The 13,366-nt window shown below is 38.9% G+C and overlaps 1 pseudogene; it reads left to right on the top strand.

The window, feature by feature from the left end:
* The first annotated feature begins 518 nt into the window (after positions 1-518).
* On the top strand, positions 519-1,447 carry LOC139702391 (olfactory receptor 1A1-like; annotated as a pseudogene).
* The last annotated feature ends 11,919 nt before the right edge of the window (positions 1,448-13,366 follow it).

Raw genomic sequence — 13,366 nt, 5'->3', positions numbered from 1 at the left:
TGCCACATTTTTTATCCAATCATCTATTGGAGGACATCTAGGTTGGTTCCACAGTTTAGCTATTGTGAATTGTGCTGCTATAAACATTGATGTGGCTGTGTTCCTGTAGTATGCTGTTTTCAAGTCCTTTGGTTATAGACCGAGGAGAGGGATAGCTGAGTCGAATGGTGGTTCCATTCCCAGTTTTCCAAGAAATCTCTATATTGCTTTCCATATTGGCTGCACCAATTTGCAGCCCCACCAGCCATGTATGAGTGTACCTTTCTCCCACAGAGGATGAATACTTCTGATTCACACACTGCTCATTTTTTAGACATGAGTGTCCTGGTAAATGTCAGTTGTTCCAGAGACCAACAGAAATGTTTCTCCAAAGTTTGAGTATCTCTGGATTTTATGAAGGCAGGTATTGAGAAAGCCTATCACTAGAGTCAAAAGTGTTGCATACAGAACATCATAATGCACAGTAATGGCACTAATAATTATTATGGACTCTCCTCACCTTTCATGTCAAAGGAACCATGAAGAAAGAAAACGAGTCTTCTACCATGGAGTTCATCCTCTTGGGAGTCACAGGTCAGCAGGATCAGGAGGATTTCTTCTTCACCCTCTTCCTGTTCATTTACCCCATCACAGTCATGGGAAACTTACTCATCATCCTCGCCATTCTCTCTGACAGTCACCTCCACAACCCCATGTATTTCCTCCTGGCCAACCTCTCCCTTGTTGACATCTTCTTATCCTCTGTAACCATCCCTAAGATGCTGGCCAATCATCTCCTGGGCAGCAAAGCCATCTCCTTTGGGGGATGCCTGACACAGATGTATTTCATGATAGCTTTGGTCAACACAGAAAGCTACATACTGGCAGCAATGGCATATGACCGAGCCATGGCCATCAGCCGCCTTCTTCATTATACAACCACCATGAGTCCAAGGTCCTGTGTCCTGCTGGTGGTTACATCCTGGGTGATTGGAAATGCCAATGCCCTTCCTCACACTCTGCTCACAGCTAGTCTGTCCTTCTGTGGCAGCAAGGAAGTGGCCAACTTCTACTGTGATATTTCCCCCTTGCTCAAGCTGTCCTGTTCTGACATACACTTGAACGTGAAGACGATGTACCTAGGGGTTGGTGTTTTCTCTGTGCCATTACTGTGCATCGTTGTCTCCTATGTTCGTTCTTTTCCACGGTCCTGCGCATTCCATCCACGAAGGGTGTACGCAAAGCCTTCTCCACCTGTGGGTCTCACCTCACAGCTGTTTCCTTATACTATGGGACAGTCATGGGCATGTATTTCCGACCTCTGATGAGTTACAGCCTAAAGGATGCTGTGCTTGCTGTGATGTACATGACAGTGACCCCGATGCTAAATCCTTTCATCTACAGTCTGAGAAACCAAGACATGAAGGCTGCTCTGAAGAAACTCTTTCAGAGAAGAAGCTCTTCATAACCAATGTGAGGTCATACATTGAACACAGTGCTCACCACTGGGAGGAACTTGGAATATCACCTTCAATGTTATCTCTTACAAGAAACTTCCTTTAAACTTTGCAGCCATAAATCTCTAGTCTCCAAAGTCTTATAACCATTTAGTGAAACAACTTATGGAAATTATCACTTTGACCACATTTCTATTTTGGTTGGCTGATCAGCAGCACAAGCTATTGGGTTTACATTCCCCCTATGCAACTGACTAGCAGAGTAAAGTTGAAAAAAGTTTGAGCCTAGGCTTCTACATCTACATATTGAAACAACAGTATCTGCCCTGCTGGTGTCACAGAGAGTGGTCATAGTAGCTCATGCTTTGAAGACTACAAGTCAGCATTTTTATGTGGCTATTATGTTTAATCCTGCCTAGTAGGCTTGCAAGCCTCTGAGGGCAAGAGCTGTATTCACATAAGACTATCTTCACAATCCTGGTCATATAAGGTATACCCAGTAAACGCTGGCAGAGGTAGAATGGGTGAATGACAATAATGTCTCTGATATGCAATCAGATAAAGATTACAAATAATTGGAGTGGACATAATTTATCCATCTTTAAAATCTTTGAGGAATTTGGGAATATCTTTTTATGTTTCCTTCATATTGATTAAAATAGACTGTCTTTTAATATCATAGAGTTCTCCCTAAAATTTTACTAAAATGATGGTAATGTAGGTTTTTCATGGTTTAAAGGAATAATGATTCTGATCTAATAAATAAAATCAATGCTGGTATAAATTCATTCCAACACAAAATAAAGCTACAATGATCAAAATCTTAGGTGGCATATAATAAATGAAGAAAAAAGACCAGTGTTGATAATGACGTGATTGGGTTTCTCCTGAGTGGCGCAGGGAAGACGAGGCCATAATTCTGGCCATTAATTCTGATTATGTAGGTAACATTCCCAAAACAGAGTTAACTCAGCACGTCACTGAATACCCACTAAGGGACCCTATGATCCAAGTTTTGTTCTACTTATGATAAAATCAGAAAACTTTCTCAAAACATTAATGACATATAAATGATCTCTCATCGATCTCATTTTTTCCAATAAAATAATGTTCTTAAAAGATGGCTTGAGTATATCCTAGAATAATACACAGGTTGTTTTATTATCCACTTTTTAACTGCAAGATAAAATATAAAACTATTATCTTCTATATTTAATTCATATTGCCAAGAATTTGTCCATGAATGTTTGAAAATGATGGTACTCACATTTTAACATCTTCTGTGACCCTAAAACACCAAGGATGAGAACTATCACAATTTTCTTCTTTTAAATTGAAAAGGATTTGATTACAAATTATAAATTTGTATGAATTAATGATCACAGGATGCAATAAATAAAGGTATTTTATTAGGGCATTTTCAAGGTTAAGCAATGAAAATGTCACATAAATTTTATCTGTTCTCTGTCTCTCCCAGCCTGAATGTGAAGGTTGGAGATCTATCTTGTTCCCTGCTCTACTTCAGTGGTTAAAACAATTGACATATAGTAACTACTTAATAAAATTGTGTTAAATGAATAAGTGAATCCTTCAATAATATGTTTAAATAATATATACAAGGTTAATATTTCTGCTATGGGTATAACTCAATAAGGTCAAATATAATAAGATATTTCAAATATTTTCTATAGAGAAATATTAAGTGCCAAAGAGAACACTACAGAAAAAGAGCTGAGAAAATATATATTCTTAGAAGAAGTCTAAACACCTAACTGCTGAAATCAAACTCATATTATTCCTCTGCATTAAGTTAGATAAGAGAAGTTGACCTTCTTTTTTTATTTCCTATAATAATCATAAGAATCTATGTGTATACGTATAGATTTCATTGCAAATAAAAACTACTACCCCTATCTTTCTGAGCTATCTCCCTTTGATTCTGTCAAGTATGCTGTCCTGAAATAATATTAACACAGTAATTTAAGTTACTCCATGTAAACCCTAGGATTGACTAAGTTTGGAAAAGCCTTGATAGCTGATACGTCAATGAAGTTTACTTAGGATGGTTAAGGAAACAGAAATCACATCTGTTATATTTAAATCCAAAACACTGAATACAAAGAATCTGATACAAAGGTGTATTCTGAAAAAGATTAACAGAAGGGAAAAGAATGCTGAGGTTGCCCAATGATTTTTGAGTGCAGAAGTGACTTCCTGTAGGACCAGAGTAATGAAAGGGAAAGGTGGTGGTGGTCATCCGGACCTAGGGACATGGAGGAGGGATGACCATATCTCTGATACTCTAATCTCTGAGGACCACTCAGCTGCCCCTCAGTCTTCACTTGTAGAGGTGACTTCTATTTGGGGGGAATCTAAATCCTCAAAAGCACTATTTAGGGGCAAGATTATTTTATGGAGTCGCTATTTGTTTTATTTGTTAGTCATGGAAATATTAAAAGGAATCCCAGACACAGCACCAGACAGTCCTCTTTGTCCTCCATCATATAGCAATAACATGATGCCCTTGGTCATTGGGGTCAATCACCCTCATCAACAGAGAAATCTCTTTTTTCATGAGACATACTACAATTTGATTGAATCTTAACAACAAAATACTACATTTAAAAAATGCAAATTCCCAAAGATTATTATTGATACCATTTTTATAAGGCTATAAAGAATGAAAACAACAAAATATTTTTTTTCAAGAATATACACGTATGCCATTGAAGCACATTAAAAACAAATGACCACAGGCTCAGATGAGTGGAAATTCAAGATGAGATAGTCAGGGGAATGAAACTAGGGGTACTACGTTGGTAGGTAAAATATATGACCACAGTCATAATCCTTTGTCAGATGAATAGCTAGTAAAGATTTTCTCCCATTCTGTAGGCTGCCTCTTTACCCTATTAATTGTTTTCCTGTGCTATGCAGAATTTTATCCGTTTCTAGATTTTTCAACGTGTTCTCATATAATTGTTCATAATAAAAGTTTCTAATGATCCTTATAGTTTTTGGTATCCATTATAATGTCTCCTTATTCATCTCTTTGTTTATTTATTTGAATTCTCTTTCTTTATTTTTCCCTTGGGTAACCTGGCTAAATCTTGTCAAATTCGTCTTTTTTTAAAAAAAGTATTTCATTGATATTTTATATTTTTTTAATTCTTCATTTTATTTCCCTTTTTTATATTTCTTTCCTTCTCTTGATTTGGGGTTTCATTTGTTCTTTATTTTTATTTTCTAATTCTTAAGCAGTGAATTATTTTACCAGTGTAAAGCAGTTAGGAATGTGAACCATACTAGATGTTAGGTGATACAAATAAATCAGTGTTAAATTTTTAAGTGACATAATGGCCTAGTGGTTATTTCCTTAAGAAATACATAAATATATAACTCTTTCTTAAGCATTTCTATTTTTATAAATACACATAGACATTTACCAGTGAAATGATATGATATATAGAATTTGCTTCAAACTAATCTAAAGGGCTAGGGGATGAGGAGGAAATTGTAGATAATATCAAGCAAATCTGGCCATGAGACAGTGACTGTTAAAAAGGGTGACAGGTATTTAAACTGACTTCATATTGGCTCACTTTTTTTTATTTAGCTAAAAATAATGCTGATGAAATCATGGGTCTGATGGTAGTTTAGGGTGGAGTTGTTTCAAATACATAACCTTCAAAATAAAATGTAGTAGATACATTATATAATATACACTATATCAAAATATAAGAGACATACCCAATATAACAATTGTTAAACAATAGAGAATGTAGCCAATATTAAATTAATAAGAACAGATATTACACCACAATGAAATATCACTTCACACCTGTTGGAATGACCATTATCAAAGAAATACAAGATAAATGTTGGTAAGGATAGGAAGGGGGTGATGTGAAGGAACATGAAGGTACCCTTACAGGAAGTCATCACTATAGGAAATGCAGGTTAACCTCCGGAGTGCTACCAGTGGGCCTTTATCCTAAGTACCCATGATGTTTCCGTTTTTAAAAATTTTTTCTTAACTTCCCAGCTTCATTTTATTACCTAACACATTAGCATCATTGTTGTTCAGCCTGTGTCTGTTAATTACAGAATTCCTACATGCTTTCCACGTGTTGGTTCTTGCTTCTGGAATCTTATTTCCTTGTATGTCTACTTTGTTTATGTGTTGAATATTATCCTTAAAAAAATATTGAGAAAAATAATGTGAAGTCTAAGGGACATTGTTTTCCTCCAAACATTTTTTTTTCAGTTGCTTTTACTTAGTATTTGAAATCATCTTGATCCAAGATTAGTGTCTGAGATTTTCCAGATCTCTAATGGTTCAAAGCTGGATTACAGAATGCATGGATTCCTCTTTATTTTTCATTTACCCTTACTCCTAGGGCAACTTTTAGGACTGATGCACGGTAATGGTTTGTTTACTTCTTGTAAACTAGACTCATTGCCCAAGATCTTTGCCTATAAATATCAATATTAGAGCAATTGTCTGTGTTCATCTCAAGAAGCTATCTTGGGATTGCCTCCCCAAGGCCTCTCCAAAACTGATAAATGGGCCCTGTTCAGCCCCATTCTACATGAAACTGGGATCCAAGCCTCAGTTCTCAGATCCTCCAGACCAATTAGGGCATAAAGAGCTTTAAATTCTGTCTCCCTTTTTATAGGGACTGAAACCCAGGGAACAAGTTCCTGCTCCTCATCTTTAGTCAAAAACATAAGTGGTTAAGCCCTGTTCAGAAAATTATGCATTAGAGTCCCTTATGCACTTTTTAGCCTGTATAGGAGAAAAGTGGAGACAGCTGAACCAGAGAACTCCAAGAACCGCACAGAGCAGTGGGTAAGGTCTCAGGCTTACATTCTCTTCTAGTCTCTGCCACCCCCGGCCCACAGAGGCAGCTGAACTTAAGGTCGCTTGTATGAATTTCCAGGGACACCAAATAAAACACAGACACACACTTTACCTTTAAACAAGCTTCAGGAAGGCTCCTCCACTCTTGGCCTCAAGCTTCCCAAATGGGAGAGCTAGGGATAGTCTCCAGAGGCTAGTGAGAGAGAGAGAGAGAGCACGTTTGGAAGTGGGCTTTTATTGGGAGGGCCCTCATTCTTAGAAAATTCTATCCAAAAAAGGTAAGAAGGGGCGGAGTTACAAGGGACAGGTGAGTGTCATTCGACCCAAGGGCTGTAGGGCAACACCTATGTCTGAAGACACATCCTCAAACTTCCAGGATCAGGGCAATGTCCAAGTCACTATGAGATGTAGTGACAGTCAAAGCCTCTCTGCTCCTAAACGAAAGATGCAAATCATTCAGAATGGCTCCCCACACTTCTCTCCAGCCCCCCCCCCCCACTCCCTCTCACCTCTATTTTGTTTTTCACATAATATGTAATCTAACCTCTTGGTGTTTAAAGGTATCTTCAAATCTTTTAAGTGCTGTAGGTTTTCAAATTACTACCACATGCCGTGCTGCCTGTGATTCCCACCACCTGCAAGAACGGCTATTCAGGTGAGTGAGGGAGGTTGTGCTCTAGTAGAACGGACAGAATGGAGGAAGTGCCAGAGCCTATTGCGAGTCTGGAGTCCTTTTCCATATTGCCCCTGCAATCTCCCCCTCACAGCTGAGCCACATAATAGAAGGGTTTGTGCCTCCAAGGACCATCTGAGCACACCAAGGTCCAGAACCTACTCACTCTTCCAGACTCAGAGCAGCTTCCTAAGCAAGGGATTAGAACTGCCAGGTGCTTGGTAAAACGGACTTGGTTCTCAGAATAGAACCAGTACTTTATGGGAAAAGGACAGGGGATTAGCATTTTGCTTTAAATCATCACAAGTGACCCCGGCACTCAGTAAAGTGCAGGAGACTCTTGCATTAAGCACTAGAAAGCAGAGGCCTCTGTTCTTCTGAAGGTCCTCTGGCTTTCCAGATCTTGTCATCTGCCCCCTACTTTCCCTTCTGTCAGGCAGATGTCCCAGAGAATCTGACTGGAAGAAAGTAGTTTCTGCTGGAGTCTAAGGAGGTGGAAGACCTTTCTCCATGGCAGAAACAGACATGGCAGCTGAGGGTGCCCAAGACTTAGGTCACTGTGGGGAGTGAAAGTTTCCTCTTTAATTTGCAAATTCTTTTTGTTGTTGTTGTCATCTTTTAATTTTGGTTTTGGTTTTGGTTTTGGTTGTTCGTGGTCCTGGAGATTGAATCCAAGGCATTTAATGAGCTATACTCCAGTCCCTTCTGTTGTAATTCTTTTGTTTGTTTGTGTGTTTTGTCATTGTTGATTTTTCCAGTACTGGGGATTGAGCTCAGGGGCTCTCTATCACAGAGATACATCCTCAATCCTTTTTATTTTTGAGAGAGGGTCTCACAAAGTTGCTAAAGCTGGCCTCAAATTTGCAATCCTCCTGTCCCAGAGTAGCCAGGATTATAATCATGCACCAGCGCACCCAGCTACAATTCTTTATTTTTTTTCTAAGTGGCAAGCAGCCTCCTTTTTGCTGGTCACAAGTTTCCAGGTTTTCTCCTTCCTCCAGGTGGTGGGCTAACACAAGGCAAATACACAGCATGGAACTCCTAGTCACCACTCCTCTCCGCCATCAAATCACACTGTGATGTTGGGCAGATCCTCAGCTCAAAGCTGCACTTGCCCACTGCAAGAAATAATGGTATAGAACCACAGGAGAAGTATATGAGTAACAAATAAAAGATTCAGGATACACAGTTTCTAGAAGGGCTTACTCTAGTTTCCACTCAAATGCCAAAAGACCACCACATCATTACTGCATAATTCGATACCTTATTGTATAAAGAGACCGCAATCATCACCTCCTTGCCCTGAGAGTATTAATCAGCTCTGAAACAATCTCTCAGTCCACAGGCTCCTGCTGCCTGACTGTGTGTTCTTTCTGATGGGAAATTCACTTCTTCCCCAGAACCCTTTGCTTTCTCCTCCCTCAAGTCCTCTGGGTAATAGCCTCATGTCGTTCTGACTCTCTGTCATGTCCTTGTTCCTGACCTGGACAATTCACACCCCTTTGTACAGGAAGCCCAGATTTCCCACACTCTCCTCTCTCCTGTGCAGTTGTACTTCAGGACCTGACCCAAATAAATCACCAGCTCAATATCCTGGCTGAGGCTGCTTCTGTCTGAAAGAGGGACAAAAGCAAGCCCAGGATGAAGAGGAAATACTGAAAAGGGCTGGAAAAATACCAGAAACTTGAGGAGTTGATCAAGAAGAGGACTCCCTCAGTTATCCCCATGATAGTCCCTCCAATTGACAATAAGTCTCTAACATTCAGAGTGTTTCCACATACATCATTTCCTCTCAGCAAAATAAACAATCCGTGAGGTGAATAGAGAGCCTACATCTTGGGAGCAAATCTTTACCCCTCACACATAAGATAGAGCACTAATCTCTAGGGTATATAAAGAACTCAAAAAGTTAAACACCAAAAAACAAACAAACAAACAAACAAACAAACAAAAAAACACCAACAACAAATAACCCAATCAGTAAATGGGCCAAGGACCTGAAGAGACCCTTCTCAGATGGTGATATACAATCAATCAACAAATATATAAAAAAGTTCATCTTCTCTAGCAATTAGAGAAATGCAAATCAAAACTACTCTAAGATTTCATCTCACTCCAGTCAGAATGGCAGCTATTATGAATACAAAAAACAATAAGTGTTGGTGAGGATGTGGAGGAAAAGATATATCATACATTGCTGGAAGAACTGCAAATTGGTGCAGCCAATATGGAAAGCAATATGGAGATTCCTTGGAAATCTGGGAATGGAACCACCATTTGACCCAGCTATCCCACTCGTCAGTCTATCCGGAAAGAACTTAAAAACAGAATACTACAGGGACATAGCCACATCAATGTTTATAGCAACATAATTCACAATAGCTAAACTGTGAAATCTACCTAGATGCCCTTCAACAGAAAATTGGATTAAAAATGTGGCATATATACACAATGGAATATTACTCAGCAATAAAAAGAGAATAAAATCATGGCATTTGAAGGTAAATGGATGGAGTTAGAGAAGATAATGCTAAGTGAAGTTACCCAATCCCAAATAACCAAATGCCAATTTTTTCTCTGATATAAGGAGGCTGATTCATAGTGGGACAGGGAGAGGGAGCATGGGAAGAATAGAAAAACTCTAGATAGGAGGGAAAGGGAGGGGACATGGGGTTAGAAATGATGGTGGAATGTGATGGTCATTATTATCCAAAGTACATGTATGAGGACATGAGTTGCTGTGAATATACTTTGTATACAACCAGAGATATGAAAAATTGTGCTTTACATGTGTAATAAGAATTGTAATGCATTCCACTGTTGTATATAAATAAAAAAGTTTAAAAAAGGAATATTAAAACTTTAATAGTGATGTGAATAAATAAAAGAAGTAATGGGATTCAGTGTAGTATTTTGATACATGTACATAATAGGTACTAATCAAATCAGGGTAATTATCATTTATACTCCTTATCATTACTTTGTGTCTGGAGCCTTTGGGCTCCTCTCTTCCTTATTCGTGAAAGTGTTTACTACCCTGCTTTGATCATTACACACTCTATACACATATCAAAGTATCGCAGTGTCCCCCATAAATTTGTGTAACTAAAATAATACCTAATAAAATTTTAAAAAATAATGGATGAAAACCTCCCAAATCTGGAAAGAGATGCCAATGTCCAGGGACAGGAAACCCAGAAATCTCCACCAATCAAATTCAAATCAAAGAGGAGTTCACCAAGATATACCCTCAAATTGTCGAAAATCAAAGACAAAGAAAGAATACTAAAAGCAACAAGAGACACAAAACATATCACACTCAAGGGAACCCTCAGTAAAGCTTCCAACAGATTTCTCAGCAGAAACCCTGCAGGCCAGGGGAGAATGTGCCAAAGAAAAAAAGCCTGCTAACCAGGAACATTTTACCCAGCAAAACTGTCCTTCAGAAATGAAGAAGAAATAAAAACTCCCCCAAACAAAAGCTAAGGGAGTTCATCACCACTAGGCATGCTTTATAGGAACTGCCAAAGGAAAATCCTTAAGCTGAAACAAAGGTTGCTAATTAATAACAAAAACATGAAAGTGAGAACCTCAATGGATTGAGTAATACATAGTCATACTCAGAATTCCTTAAAACTGAGGAGCTCAAAGCTTCAAAACACAGAGTAATAAAGAGATGGAAACATTAATTGCTATGACTTGATCAATACAGATAGCATACATATATTGAAATATCACACTGTATCCCATAAATCTATACAATTATTACATGTTAATTAAAAAAATTTAATGCTTAAGGAGATATTTTTATTAATTATTATTTAATTTGTACATAAATTTATATGAATGAAATAATAATTAATAAAAACCTTAACCACCTTTATTTGATCATTATAATCTATAGAATTATTTATAGAATGTAAAATATTATCACAATATAACCCATAAATTTGTACAAATGAAATAATAATTAATAAAAATAAAATAACAGAGCTCATCAAAATTGTTTATAGTATGAAGAAATTGGAAATTTTTATGTCCAATGATAAAGGACTGCTTAAAATTATGAAAAAAAAAGCATCTCCTATTATTGTATGAGTGGTGTGTGTAAAACAATTTAAACCCTATCAGGAGAGTTAAAAGACAAAATCCCAGACTGGGAACAAAGCTCAGTGGTAGAGCACTTGCCTGCCTAGTAGTATGTGCAGGGCCTAGGACTGCCAACCAAAAGAAAAAAGACAAAATCACAACTAGAATTATTTATTAAGAGATACAAATTACAAAAATAAATGTAAAGTTTTGACATCAAAAGATATAGAATGGCTAAATAGATAAGGGGAGGGTGAAGATCCAACCATATGTCGTCTACAAGAAACTCACTTTACTGTTAAGGAAATACACAAACTGAAGCATAGGGATTTAAAAATAATAATAAAAGATATTCCAGGCAGATGGAAACTGAAAGAGAACAGGGATATGTTAGTCAAAATAGGATTTAGGTGAAAAACTGTAAAAACAGACAAAGTCATTACATGAGGAAAAAAGGATTAATTCACCAAGAAGACAATTGTGAATGTGCACCCAACATCATTAATTGATGTGCAAGGATAGATCTCAATGCTATGACATTATGGGACCTCAATGCCTCTCTTTCAACATCTAGATAGAATATTAATATAAGCACTGAACCTGAGTTACATTTTAGACTAAATGCACTTAACAGACATAGAACATTCCATCAAGTGCAATTGCAGGCAAGCATAAAGGAGCCTTGGCCAACTTTCTTAGTCCATTTTGTGCAGCTAAAACAGAATGCCTAAGACTGTGTAATTTATTAAAGTAGAAGTTTATTTCTCACCATTTTGGATACTGGGAAATCCTAAATAAAGGGCTGTTTAGTGAGAGCTGGATCTCTGTTTCCAGGATAGTGCCTTGTTGCTGCATCTTTCAGAACAGGGGAATGCTGCACCCTTACATGGCAAAAGGTGGAAGGGAAAGAGAGCTGAAAGTCAACCTGACGCCTTACTTATAAGGGCCTTGACACCATTAAAAGGAGGAACTCTCAAAGCCTAATCACCTCTTAATACTATCACATTGGCCATTGAGTTTCAACACATGAATTTTCGAAGGAATCAAACTAACAGGGAGATCTGGAGTGAATAGTGAACATCAGAGTTATTCCATATAGGCCAAAATGGACAGTCTTTACACACCTGCCTCGCTCAGTCAGCTTGAGCTACCTTGGAAAAGGTATGGCTTTGGGAAAGGAGGCTAAAGCAAACCCTGATGCCTGGGCGATCTGCTGACCACACTTCCTACAATGAATGGAAATTTGTTGAAGGGAGAACCGTCCTTAAATTTCATCTTCGTGTTTCCACAGTCAGGCTGCGTGCCACTGACGTTTTCCATGTGTACAAAAACTAGTAAGGCAGTTTTGTCGATAGCAACTCAAATCTTCTAGAGAATCACCAACCAATAATGTTTACTCTGGAGTGTAGCTGCCATTTAATGTGCTTGATTTTTAAAAGTATTTTATTAATATACTATTAACATAATGATACATGATAATAGTATGAATAGCAGTTTGGTCTATTTCATTCCCCTGCAGCTCCCATCCCCCCCCCCCCTTTCCCTCTCCTCACCCTTCCCCTAATCCTCATCCTGTACTCTAAGGTGTCCCTTCTATTTTCAGGAGATCCAATCCCCGCCACCGCTGCTGCGCTTTTCTATCTTCCACATGAGAGAAAACATACGATCCTTGTCTTTCTGAATTGTTTATTTGGCTTAGCGTGAGGTCCTCCAGTTCCATCCATGTTTGATATTACGTGGGGTTGGGTCTCCAACAGTGAGCACTTAAGAGGCCCTAGAAGGTCTCTGCTCTGGCTGGGAGCTCCTGGCTGGGGCTGACTCCAGCCCGCCTAGTCGGGGACAGAAAGTTAGGGGCTGCCCACAGTGGTCTTCTCCGACCTCATGCAGGACTCTACCCCAGCCTCAGGCTTGGTCCGCCGCACAGCATCCAAGGGTCCATTCGCGACCCTTTGCCCGTATGTGTTCTATAGAAGGTGGTGTACTGCCTCCTCCTGCCCGGCCCAGTTCCAGCTTTGTCCCTGGAACTTTCTCAACCTCCTCTAGTAGTTACTGAAGTAATGTAAAAGAATATGCGCCTCCAGCAGCGGACCTGGACCCCAAAAGAGATATGGAGCCCCGCTGTGGTTGATCTCCGGGTCTACAGCTATACCCCTAGCACTTACTCCCGAGGGGGCGGGGAGGCACTCAACAACCCTGGACCGATAGCCAATGAGGAGATGGGTAGGGCGGGCCTGCTGAAGGACCAGCCAATGAAAAGCCGGGAGAGGTCTGCTCTCAAATTACCCTTGCGCCCCGCCACTGGCC

The sequence above is a fragment of the Marmota flaviventris genome, chromosome 17 (genome assembly GCF_047511675.1).
Source record: "Marmota flaviventris isolate mMarFla1 chromosome 17, mMarFla1.hap1, whole genome shotgun sequence".
NCBI lineage: Eukaryota > Metazoa > Chordata > Mammalia > Rodentia > Sciuridae > Marmota > Marmota flaviventris.
This window is presented reverse-complemented; position numbering and strand designations above follow the sequence as displayed.